Genomic DNA, 15700 nt, shown 5'->3' with positions numbered 1-15700 from the left:
TAGATAGGAGGCAGTTTAAAAGAGTACCAGAGCATAATGATGCCTGAAGACGATTTACGAGGGTGGAAACGGGCACAGTATACGTGGAAACGTCGATCGATGTACACTGGTGTCGAAAATTAACGCAACAAGCGTATCTAATTCACGGTATAATCATACAAACTGTCAACCAGATGTCCGTACGATCGTGTTCTGCACGGAAGATGGCATTCCGGTCAACGGACAACCATGCAAACGTGACGTCAGGGCACCTATGAAACGAGGTAGTGTTTGCCGGATAGCCCCACACCCACAATCACTGTGTACACAGCCACAGACGGTCCAGTATGGCACAGAGAAGATGCCTACCAGACTCTCCGTGGTGGAGGGCCATAGAAAGAATGGAAGTAGGACAGTCGCAAACTGATTTGGCCCGAAGGCTTAATGTGAATCGTCCTGCTGTTTCTCGGTTGCGGCGACGGTTTATAGGGACCGAAACTGTATCCCGGAGATCGGGACAGGGCCGACCACGTGTGCCATCAGAAGAGAGGACCGTCATTTGGCTGTGAGGGCGCTATATTACAGTCTTAGTACTGCACGCCAACTGGCACGTGAGCTCGCAGCGAGGCCAAAGGGTGTACAGAAGGTTTCGGCAGAGTGGCATTTATTGTCAGAGACATGCTGCATGTCTACCTCCGATGCATCTTCACAGAATGGAATGACTAGAGTGGAATCATCAACACGCCACCTGGACGGTCGAACAGTGTGCCAATGTTGTTTACACAGATGAGTCTCGATTTAGTCTGAAGAGTGATTCTCGATGGATTCGCATCTGGAGGGAACGTGGAACACGATTTCGGGACCCATACATTGTGGAAAGACATCGAGATCGAGGAGGATCCCTAATGGCCTGGGCAGGGATTATGTTTACCACTTCATGAAAATGTATGGGTGAATCGGGAAGGTTTAACTGCTGTCAGGTGTCGTGACGAGATCTAGGGACCTCTTTTGCGCCTGTTGCGAGGTGCTGTGGGCCCAGACGTCGCATTGATGGACGATAATGCTCGACCTCATAGAGCACGGGTGGTTGATGTTTTCTTGGAAGATATTGCACGCATGACGTGGCCTGCTCGCTCTTCAGACTTGAATCTCATAGAGCATGTCTGGGATGCACCAGGGAGACATGTTGTATCCCGTCAGCATCCACTAACCACTCTCCAAGACTGCGAGCAGTTCTACAAGAAGAATGGGCGTTACTGCCTCAACATGAGACTGATGACGTCATTCACAACATTCCCCGTCGTTGTCAAGCCTATATTGCTGCCAGAGGGGGTCACACCCCATAATGAGCACATTAACCAGTTGTCGGAATGTGCGTGCAAATCCGTTACGTTGGAAAAAAAGAACTTTTTGTCTACCCTTACGCATGTTGCAATCGTTTGCGTTCTGTATTCTTTACATCGTGTATGCTTCACTATTACCTGCTTCTATTGTTTTGTAGCAAAATAAACGCAACCTTGCAAAATTTTATTTTGTTAATTTTGGACACCAATAAATTTCATAAGATATGAAGCCTAGATACATTACAAATTCTGTTATTTTACGAGAAATTGGCTTTCTTTTGGAGTGCGTTTCGTAACAAAATTAGAGAGAAATAATACTATCGTAACAAATATGCTAAAAATTCTTTTTTTCCAAGTTTGCTTTTGTAATACAGGATTAGTTGCCAACAAGATTTTTTGTAAGAAGCCCTTGCACGCTCATGTTTCCTGGTTGTTGTCGGCCTTCGTTTGACTTAATTACAGAAACAAATTTGATGTAAGGAGACATCCGCATCAAAGTCTATACGAAATATTCTCGGCTCTCCTGTGTAATGGAATTAAAACAAAGTGGTGGTATTTTCTATGTTCTGCAAAATCTTGCAAGTACTACTTCTTGAAATAGCTCTACAGTTTATGCTTACAACTCCTGGTAAGAAGTGAGGGTTCGAAGGCTCATCCTCCGAGTGGCAGACGAACACCCTGACGGTTCACCCGTCCACAGAGGCCGCCGGCCTGCTATTGATTTCTTACGACGGACACCAATAACACTAACCAACTGTTTGCCGTGCTACATCAAGATATCAAATATTTCACAGGCGCCCACTGTAAAGCATTCAAGACGTTTCTTACGGACGCTATCTGTTTCTTCATCAAACGGAGCGGTAAATTTGTATTTACCGTGTGCCCTAATCAATACCAAAAGAAAACAAGTCACGAAACAGCTTTTCGATGGACGTGAGCGTTACGCTTTCAGGCACTTCCACGTATTACACTAGTCCTCGCTAACGGCTTGAAAGCTTCGGATCGACAACTATTCTGCACAAACCCACCGCGAGGTAAAAACTTCTCGTTTTCTTGACTTCTGCGGAAGCTCCACCTTCCTTCCTCCTCCATCGGTAAAGTTAACATAATTCCTGTCACGAAGAAGTATTGACTTACCAACGAACGATTCTGAATATTTACTATTAAAAACAGTCTTGATCACAATTTATTTATTACGGTGACCGTACTAGTAGTGATTCTCCAGCAGAAGGAGGTTCTTACTCATTGGTCTGAAGATGACCACAGTAGTGGTCGAAACCGGTCACCATAATAAATAAATTGTGATCAAGACTGTTTTTAATAGTAAATATTTGTAACATATTGATCTCTGTCACTCCCATAATGTATTCAAAAGTAATTAACGATTCTGAAGTTGGATTACTTACTTCCTGCCGCTACAACCTGAAGATGCCGGATGTGAACTATGAACTGCGAGCTCTGAGGAGCGTGGGACATACCTGTAAAACAGAAGAAGAAGGAAATTAGCTTATTCATTAGTAACATGAAATGTCATGCAATGCTAGTTACTGGCCATTCTCCACTAACTACGTAATGTAGGTAAACAGTTACTGCACGCAGTAATTGTTTACATAGGAGTCAAACATCGGATTTCCCTCAGTGACTGCAACCATACGTATGTTTGTCTTCAAGTACTAGTATCAGACGTTTTATGTAAAACAAGAGACTTGTAAATAACTAGTCATTGGTGCTCTATTGAGCTACTACTGCTATTAGTGAAGACAAATGGCTCTGAACACTATGGGACTTAACTTCGGAGGTCATCAGTCCCCTAGAACTTAGAACTACTTAAACCTAACTAACCTAAGGACATCACACACATCCATGCCCGAGGCAGGATTCTAACCTGCGACCGTAGCGGTCGCGCGATTCCAGACTGTAGCGCCTAGAACCGCTCGGTCACTGGGGCCGGCACCTAGTGAAGACATTCCGAACTTATAGTCAGTCACTATTTTGACACACTCTCTCTCTCTCTCTGTCTCTGCCTCTCTCTCTCTGTCTCTGCATATTTTCAATCTTTCCTCTTCTTCCCATTTGTTGAATCAAATATTCTTTTTACTACCTTAAAGTGCTATTTGGGCCATGGGTTGGAAGTTATCTAAGTCAATATGTGAGTGTCTGGGATGGAATGAGAAGACAAACATTCTTGCTCGGCCTTCTACTGAATTATATGTATGCTCCAGCTTGTTTGAACCACACGTCCAATCTCCTGTATGCCGCGAAACAAATGGTTCAAATGGCTCTGAGCACTATGGGACTCAACTTCTGAGGTCATTAGTCCCCTAGAACTTAGAACTAGTTAAACCTAACTAACCTAAGGACATCACACACATCCATGCCCGAGGCAGGATTCGAACCTGCGACCGTAGTGGTCTCGCGGTTCCAGACTGCAGCGCCTACAACCGCACGGCCACTTCGGCCGGCGCCGCGAAACACCTGTCATTCCTACACATAGGTGGAATTAGACGCAACTGAATACACGATACGACAAAACAGCATATTAAATGCCGTTTACTTGACGTCCAGTACGGCGCAACATCGACGAATATCGTCTAGAAGCGGACACAGACTCTCAGGAACATGAAACAGATGCCTAGCTGACAAACAGGATACGATAACACAGGCAACCGAAAGCTGTTAGCTTCAAAGCGACTGACGGGACACGCCACTGACGATTATTCTCGACCATTCGCCAAGGCGTCGAGGACTGAGGTCATAGACGTCACTGTTAATCCGATGGAGGAACTTATAGTGGAAGTTAGAATGATAATCAAACATTAAGACAATCACATGTCGAGGAAGAGTTCTCAGGGAATAATCTTGACAGACACAAGGTAATCAAACCCGTATTGCGCCATGCAGCTAACACCTAAGGAGGAAAAAAAAAATGGTACAAGGAAACTGTGCCGGAACCCGACACCTGGTCCGCGACGGAAGCCAAACAAGTGTTCATTAAACATCCCTTGAAGAATATTTTACAAGTCGTTTGGATCACTGTTTTCAGTGGCACTGTCAGACTCCGTCTTTCATTTCTAACAGGAAAGTTACGCTCTAAATTAGTAGGATGCAGACTGCAGGAACACTTCTCTTTAAACTTCTGCCGGGAAGTACAGTAAGCTTCACGTATCGAAACGTCTCCTGCGAGGGTAGCAAATGATTTAGCTTCTAACTTCCTTGACACACGGAAGAAAACAATGAACCCTTTCACAAATTTCCTGGTTGTCCTGACAACTCTGCCGTTTCTCTTCCATAAAGTGTCCCAGTATTCCATATTTGCTGCGAGCCTATCTGCGTTTCGTAATCGGATGATACTGCGTCCCCTCACGCGTTCGCATACAGAACTAAACGCATTAGGAACCTGACAAATACTGTAATGTTTATTTACGCGTTTAATACTGTAGGTTGACAGATAATGCTGGTGGACTGTACTCGCGAGAAGCAACCTGTTTGCGTCTGTCTCGCTCAACAATCGACCGCGTACGCCGGCTCTCGGTGCCCGTCAGTTGGTAGGCCTGGCGCCGCATAGCGAGCTAGGGCGCGCGTCCACGGTTTGCCTTCCGGCTCACCTCACAGGCCGATGACTTCCTGCGGGGACCCGGGCAGGTCGCCACCAAAGTGTCGCAATCGCCAATCGCTCCTCCACTACTCGCCGTCCCGCTACACTCGTGGCAGCAAACTGCTTTCGTCATCTGGAAGTACGAATAACACACTTTCTTCGTCCTCTATGAATCTGTCGATAAATCGAAATGGGAAGTGATTGTCGTCCAGGGTTCTCGACTTTCTGCCCCACATAAAGAGGAGGGACTCTGTGAAACGTACACGAAGCCCAAAATGCCTGCTGCTTGTCGCGTCTTTTTTCAAATGTAAATATTGAACCACACTGAAGTTTATGTCAAGCTATGAATTTAATGCTTAAAACTTTTAAAACGTAAAGAACTGTGCTTAATGCAAAAGATTCGATGCCGATCGAACATAATGACGAGACAAGAAAAAGAAAAGCTATCACTTGTACATGAAGAACCTCTATCACCAGTGGCAATCGTTCATTTTCATTACCTTTCAGAGTGATGTTCATAGGATCTGTATCAACAAATCTGTTTCTCCAAAAGACAATATTACGAAATAATAACATAAGCTGGAGATCAACAAACTGAGATTCGACCTTTATCGATCATCTTTTGTTGGAAATTACTCATAAGATGTAGAACGTGAAAGTTTGCTATCTTTTAAGGAAAGTAGAAAGATACACTACTAAAAGTAGTGAAATTCATCAAAAAAAGACAAAAAATAGCATCTTAGTATTAAATGACCATATTCAGTTTCCTTTTTCCTCTCTGAAAACTAAGTTTTAGTTACAAATACTAAATTAAAATTTTAAATTCAGCTTTGGTTTTCATCAATTGTTAAAGGCGCATCCACGTAAAGAAGGGTTTCCTTTTTCAATTAATATAACTATTTGTGATAGTGATGTAGAATTACAGGATCTCTTGAATGGAATGAACAGTCTAATGTATACAGAATATGGATTGAGAGTAAATTGAAGAAAAAAGAAAGTAATGAGAAGTAGGAAAAATGAGAGAAACTTAACATCGGGATTGTTGATCGGCCGGCCGCTTTGACCGAGCGGTTCTAGGCGCTTCAGTCCGGAACCACGCGGCTGCTACGGTCGCAGGCTCGAGTCCTGCCTCGGGCATGGATGTGTGTGATGTCCTTAGGTTAGTTAGGTTTACGTAGTTCTAAGTCTAAAGGACTGATGACCACAGATGTCAACTCCCATAGTGCCTAGAGCCATTTGAACCATTTTTTTGATTGTTGATAACGAAGTAGATGAAGTTTAGGAATTCTGCTACCTAGGCAGCAAAATAATCCAAGATAGACGGAGCAAGGAGGACATAAAAAGCAGACTAGTACTAACAAAAAGAGCATTCGGGCAAGAGAAGTCAACCAGTATCAATTATGGACGTTACTTTGAGCAAGAAATTTCGGAGAATGTACTTCTGGAGCACAGAACTGTATGGTAATGAAACACGGACTGTGGGAAATCCGGAACAGAAGAGAATCGAAGCATCTGAGATGTGGTGCTACACAATAATGTTGAAAATTATCTGGACTGATAAGGTAAGGACTGAGGAGGTTCTGCGCAGAATCGGGGAGGAAAGGAATGTATGGAAAACACTGACAACAAGAAGGGGCAGAATGGTAGAACATCTATTAAGACATCAGGGAAGAACTTCGATGGTACAAGAGGGAGCCGTAGAGGGTAAGAACTGTAGAGGAAGACAGAGATTGGAATACAGCCAGCTAATAATTGAGGGTGTAGGTTGCAAGTGCTGCTCTGAGATGAAGAGGCTGGCACAGGAGAGGAATTCGTGGCGGGCCGCTCAATCCACTCAGAAGAATGATGAATTAAAGAAAAAACATATGTAAGTGACAAAGAATGTAATGCTTTCCTTTGACATGACTCTACACGTCATTGTTTTTGTATCTTCTGTATAAATAATAACTGTGTTACGTCATACATCATTTTATCCGTGTTTGCCTCGGATGTTTTGGACATTCAGTTGTCGCCTGAAGATAGACTAAGAAGCTCAGATCCGGTTCGCGACCGAATAAATATAAGTTTACTCAACATCAGGAAGTGTTCCCTATGTAAGATTATGATCATGTCCTTCAAAGCACCGACGGAAAGTTCGGGTAAATAATTTTGCGTCTAAAATTCTGAACAGTAACTGTATATTCTAACAGAAGGACACAAATGAGTGTCCCCGATATCGAAGATCACTGACATTCCCTCCCCTCCCCCCCCCCCCCTCTCAAAAAAAGAGATAGCTTTCCTTTGGATAAAAGATGGTTCGTGCTCACTATGAAGTCCAAACGGAATTCCGTGACATAAGAATTTCTTAATTCACTGCTCTCAGCATAGCTAATGTTCATTAGTGTCCAAAGAACAACAGTTCAAAAAATGGTTCAAATGGCTCTGAGCACTATGGGACTCAACTGCTGTGGTCGTAAGTCCCCTAGAACTTAGAACTGCTTAAACCTAACTAACCTAAGGACAGCACACAACACCCAGCCATCACGAGGCAGAGAAAATCCCTGACCCCGCCGGGAATCGAACCCGGGAACCCGGGCGTGGGAAGCGAGAACGCTACCGCACGACCACGAGATGCGGGCAGAACAACAGTGAGATGCGATTTGCTCGCCATAATTGTTATCTACTAGAAGATATTGCTTTGTCGGCGCTGCCACCTCATTGTGGTAATTAAGTTGGTCTGACTGTAGTTATAAAACCGAAACAGGTTACCAAACAGAAATAAATCGTGATGTCGGGAATTATAAGGTAAATCATTATGAAAATTCTGTTACCGACTGTGGAAACTATGACGCTGTTCTCTAGAACTGCAGGCGAAAGCCACTATTCCGCTCTAACTACAAATGCTGGGACGAAATAGAAGAATACTATTAGGAGACACATAGTGATTTGTGATAGGCATTTTAATTGTACCAATGTAGTGCTACGGAAAAATAAATCGTTTCATCTATATCCGAATTCAGTAATACTAAGCATCCAGGTCCCGTGAAAAGGACATCACAGAGAAACTACCAGGTCCAATTAGAAGCCCGCATCTTGTGGTCGTGCGGTAGCGTTCTCGCTTCCCACGCCCGGGTTCCCGGGTTCGATTCCCGGCGGGGTCAGGGATTTTCTCTGCCTCGTGATGGCTGGGTGTTGTGTGCTGTCCTTGGGTTAGTTAGGTTTAAGTAGTTCTAAGTTCTAGGGGACTTATGACCACAGCAGTTGAGTTCCATAGTGCTCAGAGCCATTTGAACCATTTTTTTTTTCCAATTCGAAAGTAAAAGCTGATACGAGTTATCTTACTGCAGGAGGACCCAACATAAGACCAAGCACATAGTAATTTCGTGAGTCACGAATAGATAAATAAATAATGCTAGTACAACAATTTGAATTTTATCCCTGCCTGTTGAGTGGTAGTATGTAGTGTTACCCTTCGTTAAGGATCATAAAAGACTGACACAAGTAGGACGTGTTTCCATCGTACTGGCTACAAAGATGCCCTCTATCAGATTCGGCTCTGAATTAGACTGGAAGATTCGGTTTCGCCTGAACAGGATCCGATCAGGCCACCCCAGATTTAGACATGCCCTACGCAACTAGGATATCGTCGGTACTCCTAGATATGACTGCGGAATAGGTCATGGAGCACTTCGGAGCTGCTCCAAGTGGCATCTTGGAAGCTACTGTTCAAGCTGCTAACTGGATGTGTTAACACTGATATAAACACTTCAATATGAAATGCCATGTCAAAATATGTTTTTTTCATTGTCTACCTTGTGATGAGCTTTCATATCTTATTTTTACAAATAACAAATAAAACACCTGTTCCAGAAATACTTCTTCTAATTTTCCCGGGTGTGCACGTCAAGGTAAACTGACGTCTAGTCTCTGTGGACTACAGGTAGGGCCGCTTCGTAAAGTCGAGATTATAAGTTTGAGCTCCGCTTCGGGATGCGACGCGGAACTGCTAGAGCTGTAAAACTAGGCTACCGTAGACTAACGTAAGTAACTGTAGAATACGGTAGTTTTCCTAGCAGCTTTGATCAGTTAAGGTCGTAACCGCATTACCTCTACATTAGGTATGATGCGTATCTATCGGATGTTATCTCATTTCGACTGCTTCGTTTACGTATGTGACCAGTCGCTTGGTAGGTTCCCCTAGAAACTGAAAACTGTGAACCGTCTAGAAACTGAGCGAGGATATATAAAGGGACGCATAACCTACGGAACAGTTTTGTCTGCATAGTCATCCTACTGTCTGTTGCTTAAAAATAAACATTATTTATAGCAAAATTGAATTTATCAATGTTTAATGCTGTTTTAATTAGAAAATTGTTGATTTTTAACGTGAAGCAGAGAGATGTTGTAGTAAAAATAGAAAAAATAATACAGGTTTATCATATAACGCCAGAAAACACTGTTTTCACAAAGGAAGGAAAAATTTTTAAAAAATGCGAAAGAAAAGCATATCACTCATAGCTTCAAAGCTTCGTCGAGTTCATATAAACATGTTTCTGTCACTAGGAAGTTTCATGTTTCTGTCATTCATAAACAACCTTCGCACTTACCAATGGAAATGAGCGTTTGGCGTCATTGGCCGGGAGGCCCCTTACGGGGCAGGTCCGGCCGCCTTGGTGCAGGTCTTATTACATTCGACGCCACATTGGGCGACCTGCGCGCCGGATGGGGATGAAATGATAATGAAGACAACACAACAACCAGTCCCCGAGCGAAGAAAATCCCCGACCCAGCCGGGAATCCGTGACGGCAATCCGTCACGCTGACCACTCAGCTATCGGTCAACAGTAACAAGAAATTCTTGCCTTTGATTATGATGAATAACGTTCTGTTGCGTACAAAATAACAACAATTATATAGACTTTTTATGTTTGCGTATGTAAACTGTACTTGCAGGAAAGATAATTGCTTTTGTCGCCGGCCGAAGTAGCCGTGCGGTTAAAGGCGCTGCAGTCTGGAACCGCAAGACCGCTACGGTCGCAGGTTCGAATCCTGCCTCGGGCATGGATGTTTGTGATGTCCTTAGGTTAGTTAGGTTTAACTAGTTCTGAGTTCTAGGGGACTAATGACCTCAGCAGTTGAGTCCCATCGTGCTCAGAGCCATTTTGCTTTTGTTACATAAAAGCCTGCGTGATCAACTAATTTTTATTACTTACAATACGCAATTTATATTTTGTAAAGATATAAAATACTCAACAGACAAACTCGAACAATATGCAGTTCTAATTATGTGCAAAGAAACAAACAAAAAACAAAGGGAAGTAGTCGGAACCCAATTTCCCTCTCGCACATTCATTCGTGTTTCTTTCCCGATCAATATGAATAGTACCGGTGATCCTACCGTTTACTACAGCATTTACGCACTGTACCAAAACTGTAGAACTGCACTTTTGGCAGATTGGTACTCTAGAAATTACCGTTACTGGCTCTGAGCACTATGGGACTCAACATCTGAGGTCATTAGTCCCCTAGAACTTAGAACTACTTAAACCTAACTAACCTAAAGACATCACATACATCCATGCCCGAGGCAGGATTCGAACCTGCGACCGTAGCAGCCCCGCGGTTCCGGACTGCAGCGCCAGAACCGCACGGCCACCGCGGCCGGCAATTACCGTTACTGTTGACGAATTAAACGAGGTATATGCTTTCGGCGTCTGACAGCATCTCACTACTCGTAAGCGCCTCTTCGGGCGCTGATGACCACGCTGTTTAGCGCCCGAAAACCTCAAACCACACACACAATATGACCCCGGAAGCAATGAAAATTACTTCGATGATACTACATCACTAGAGACGTCGTGGTCTTTTCTGACCTCCAAACTTTCACGCCGAGGCATAGCTGCCCTGAAAGGGAGACTGTTTGTGTGGGCGGGACATGGCAGTGCAGAGGGCTCTCAACGGGGAGGTTACTGTGCCTGCGCACCGCAGGAGAGAAACCGTGGTTACCCACCGCCCAGGCGTACAATTTGCCAGTGCCGGCCTCTGACCTCGGCCCCGCTTAAAATTACGACGGGACCACGTCGTTCGTTACGCACGCCTGCTGACTGTTAAATCAACCGCAAAGACGCATGTCCCAGCTTATTACGTCTTGCGTATTGAGTCTCAGATCACGAAAGAGCAGTGGCTAATCAGTCACTCTATGACCACACTTCTTTTGCAACAAATCACGTATTTCGTACTACGTAAGTCACTCATTGGAATGGATTCACTCTGTTCAAATGGTTCAAATGGCTCTAAACACTATGGTACTTAGCCTCTGAGGTCATCAGTCCCCTAGAACTTAGAACTATTTAAACCTAACTAACCTAAGAACATCACACACTTGCATACCCGAGGCAGGATTCAAATCTGCGACCGTAGCAGCAGCATGGTTCCGGACTGAAGGGCCTAGAACCGCTCGGCCACAGCGGCCGGCTCACTCCGTCAGAACGCCACAAAATACGAGGAAATGAGCAACTTGCCGCATCATCAATGGATGGGAACGGTAAACACGCACCACATCACTATCTCCCGTTTCGTAGCGTTTTGTTACATTGCTGTTCAGGAGGTAGTTCGTGAGCCACTGGGAGAACGTGACTGACGCTTGAAAATAAAAGTTAAAGCTGTTTATGCGAATGGATCTAGCACGGCGTCATGGCTTCACTGACATAATGACATGGCCTTAAATAAGATTGCACTGTGACATACGGCACCTCATCCGGCGGGGGCGGGTGGGGGGATCAGTTTGTGGTCCTAAGCAGAAGGTTCAAATGGCTCTGAGCACTATGGGACTCAACTGCTGACGTCATTAGTCCCCTAGAACTTAGAACTAGTTAAACCTAACTAACCTAAGGACATCACAAACATCCAAGCCCGAGGCTGGATTCGAACCTGCGACCGTAGTGGTCTTGCGGTTCCAGACTGCAGCGCCTTTAACCGCACGGCCACTTCGGCCGGCCCTAAGCAGAAGGAAGGGAGCACAGTCATCATAGACGGAGCACAAGCTGGGATTATGGAAGGATGGTGAATGAAATTATCCGTGCCCTTTTCAAATGAACCATCGCGACATTTGCCGGGAGGGATTTAGGGAAACCACGGGAAAGGAAGTTTCACATCAGCGCACACCCCACTGTAGAGTGAAAATTTCATTCTGTAAACATCCCCGAGGCTGTGGCTAAGCCATGTCTCCGCCATATCCTTTCTCCCAAGAGACCAAATCGTGCTAGTTTCGCAGGGGCGCTTCAAATGGTTCAAATGGCTCTGGGCTCTGAGCACTATGGGACTTGACTTCTGAGGTCATCAGTCCCCTAGAACTTAGAACTATTTAAACCTAACTAACCTAAGGACATCACACACATCCATGCCCGAGGCAGGATTCGAACCTGCGACCGTAGCGGTCGCGCGGTTCCAGACTGTAGCGCATAGAACCGCTCGGCCACTATGGCCGGCCAGTGTAGTTCTCTATACGGTGTATCCATCGGTGACGCCGTGCCCTTCATGAAAATCACGCGGCACAGTTGTAAATAGCCGTCCACGGTGGCCGAGCGGTTCTAGGCGCTTCAGTCCGGAACCGCGCGACTGCTACGGTCGCAGGTTCGAATCCTGCCTCGGGCATGGATGTATGTGATGTCTTTAGGTTAGTTAGGTTTAAGTAGTTCTAAGTTCTAGGGGACTAATGACCTCAGATGTTAAGTCCCATAGTGCTCAGAGCCATACGAACCATTTTGAACGGTTGTAAATGAATCGCACGCGCTGAAAACCCCTTTTGTTGCTATGTTGCCGTCATCCCGACACGACGCACACTGGTTAATTAACGAGCGAGGAGACCCCTAGCGACAACCACGTGAACCGATAAGTTACAACTGATGCCAAGTTGAACCGTTAGTTACTATGTATAGGTTAAAATTTACTCTGAGTTACTCTTTCTACTCATATAGGCAAGGCCGGTTCGAGACTATTTTTCAGCACAAGCGACATATCATTTGGATACGGACGTCGCCTGCGCCTGGTGTCCCCCTGGCGACCCGTAAATGTCTCGCTAACGGCCCGTTTGCAGACCAGTGCTTTGTGAAACGTTCTTGCTCTTCTCATAGTGTACTTTCACCCTTGATAGTTTTCGCCACTAACTGCGATACATTCCGTACGCAAATGTTGCACTTGGGCGCCTCTCGCGTCCCCACCAGCTCGACGCCCCAAGTGGTCGCTTGTGTTGCTTGGGCCTTAAACCTGTCCTGAAGCGCCAAAGAAACTGATATAGACATGCGTATTCAAATATATATATATATATATATATATATATATATATATATATATATATATATATATATATATATAACAGGTAGAACAAGGCGCTGCGGTCGGCAACGCCTATGTAAGACAACAAGTGTCTGTCGCAGTTGCTACATCGGTTCCTGCTGCTACAACGGCAGGTTATCAAGATTTAAGTGAGTTTGAATGTGGTATTGTATGGTTCAAATGTCTCTGAGCACTATGGGACTTAACATCTGAGGTCATCAGTCCCCTAGACTTAGAACTACTTAAACCTAAAACCTAACTAACCTAAGGACATCACACACATCCACACCTGAGGCAGGATTCGAACCTGCGAACGTAGCAGCAGCGTGGTTCCGGACTGAAGCGCCTAGAACCGATCGGCCACAGCCGTCGGCTACGTGGTATTATACTCGGCGCATGAGTGATGATACGCCAAATCTCCGAGGTAGCGATGAAGTGGAAATTTTCCCGTACGACCTTTTCACTTGTCTGAGGCCGGAAAAAGATCCTGCAAAAACGGAGCAAACGATGACTGAAGAGAATCGTGCAACGTGACAGAAGTGCAACCCGTCCGCAAATTGCTGCCGGTTTCAATGCTGAGCCATTAACAAGAGCCAGCGTGCGAACCATTCAACGAAACATCATCAATATGGGCTTTAGGAGCCGAAGGCCCACTGGTGTACCCTTGATGACTGCAAGACACAAAGGTTTACGCCTCAATTGGGCCCATCAACACTGACATTGGCCTGTTGATGACTGGAAATATGTTGCCTGGTCGGACGAGTCTCGTTTCAAATTGTATCGAGCGATGGACGTGTATGCATATGAAGATAACCTCATGAATCCCTGCATGTCAGTGAGGGACTGTTTAATCTGATGGGGGCTTTGTAATGGTGTAGGGCGTGTGCAGCTGGAGTGACATGGGGCCAATGATACGTCTAGATACGATTGTGACAGGTGGCACGTACGTAAGCATCATGTGTGATCACCTGCATTCATTCATGTCCACTGTACATTCCGACCGGCTTGGACAATTCCGGCAGGACAATGCGGCACCCCACACGACCATAATTGCTACAGAGTGGTTTCAGGAACACTCTTCTGAGTTTAAACACTTCCGCTGGCTACCAAACTCCCCAGACACGAACATTATTGAGCATATCTGTGATGCCTTGCAAGAGATCTCTTACGGATTTATGGACAGCCCTGCAGGATTCATGGTGTCACTTCCGCCAGCACTGCTCCCGGGAGCCCTTCCTGATAATAGGAGGTGTACCAGTTTCTTTGACTATTCAGTGTAGAAGTAATAGTCTTGTGAAATCGCCCTGCATGTATCGTTATGTAGCGAGTTCCTTAAAAAAATCCAGAGAGTGCGTGCATTTAAGACTGTAAAGCCTGGATTGAAAGATCCAGTGCCTACGCTGGCAGCAACAGATGTCTGTCTCCGCGTCGCCTCCTGACGTGACGTGGAGGAGGACAGGTGTTTCCGCGACGTCTGCGCTGGGGGAAGAAACCAGGTAAACGACTGGCCGCTCTGTTAAGGCAGCGACCTCACGCAGCGAGACCGCTCCGCTCAGGCCAAGGCGGCGGCGGCGAGGGAAAGGAGAGGCGCGACACAGATAACTTCTGCGGAAAGCCGGGCCGAGTCTCAGTCGCTGTCCGGAGTCTGCAGTCTTGAGTCTGGAGCGGGCCTACCGGTTTCTCGCGGCTGCCCGGTCGGCAGGTTTCACTCGCGTGGAACGCTTTTGCTGTTGCGGTTTGGCGGTGACCACTAAGTCTCCTTCTTTTCCTTTCTTTCTATAGCCGCTGTCCCCCCCCCCCCTCCCCCAATAACTCAGAAAAAAAAATCTCCTTCCTCGGTCGCTTGTCGAAAGTGCTCTTGTGGTGTCCGAACCGGGCCTCACCTGGTAGAAAAAAAAAGACCTTCAAATTTTATACGTGGTTGTCCACGTCTGAAACTCTTAAGGCGGGATTCTCAGAGCGGTCGGGAGGTGAATGTAATTAAATCCGATGGTCCAGAAAAAGTCAAAATTTCGTCTACAACCTAATTCTTGCTTAAAATTTGTGTTATTCGAATCAAGACAGGTATTGAGCAGTACTACTGGGAACAACAGATAATCACCTAAAGAATCTACAGGCCAATAATTGTTTGCTCCATCTTTGCCATTTTAAGCCGAGGACATCACGGAGTACGCTTTATAACTGTACGGCTTATTGGATCCAGAACTCGAGTAATATTTCCGTGGCTATACTACTTGACATTTTCCACAGCCTATGACATGAATCTTGGCTTAATACTGCGTCATAATGTGTTGAGCTTCATCATACATGCGAGTCCGTCCACCTACAGCACAGTCGATGGAATCAGTACTACAAGTAACAAGGAGACAAAAGAAAAATTCGGAGTAGGTATTAAAATCCATGTAGAAGAAATAAAAACTTTAAGGTTCGCCGATGACATTGTAATTCTGTCAGAGACAGCAAAGGACTT

General features: G+C 45.4%; 1 protein-coding gene across 3 annotated transcripts in view; it reads right to left on the bottom strand.

Moving 5' to 3' along the window:
- Positions 1–15700, bottom strand: part of LOC126263750 (uncharacterized) — a 498031-nt gene that overhangs the window by 379710 nt on the left and 102621 nt on the right. The window lies entirely within an intron of this gene.

The sequence above is a fragment of the Schistocerca nitens genome, chromosome 6 (genome assembly GCF_023898315.1).
Source record: "Schistocerca nitens isolate TAMUIC-IGC-003100 chromosome 6, iqSchNite1.1, whole genome shotgun sequence".
NCBI classification, from domain to species: Eukaryota; Metazoa; Arthropoda; class Insecta; order Orthoptera; family Acrididae; genus Schistocerca; species Schistocerca nitens.
Note: the sequence above shows the minus strand (reverse complement) of the source record. Positions and strands in the feature narration are given on the sequence as shown.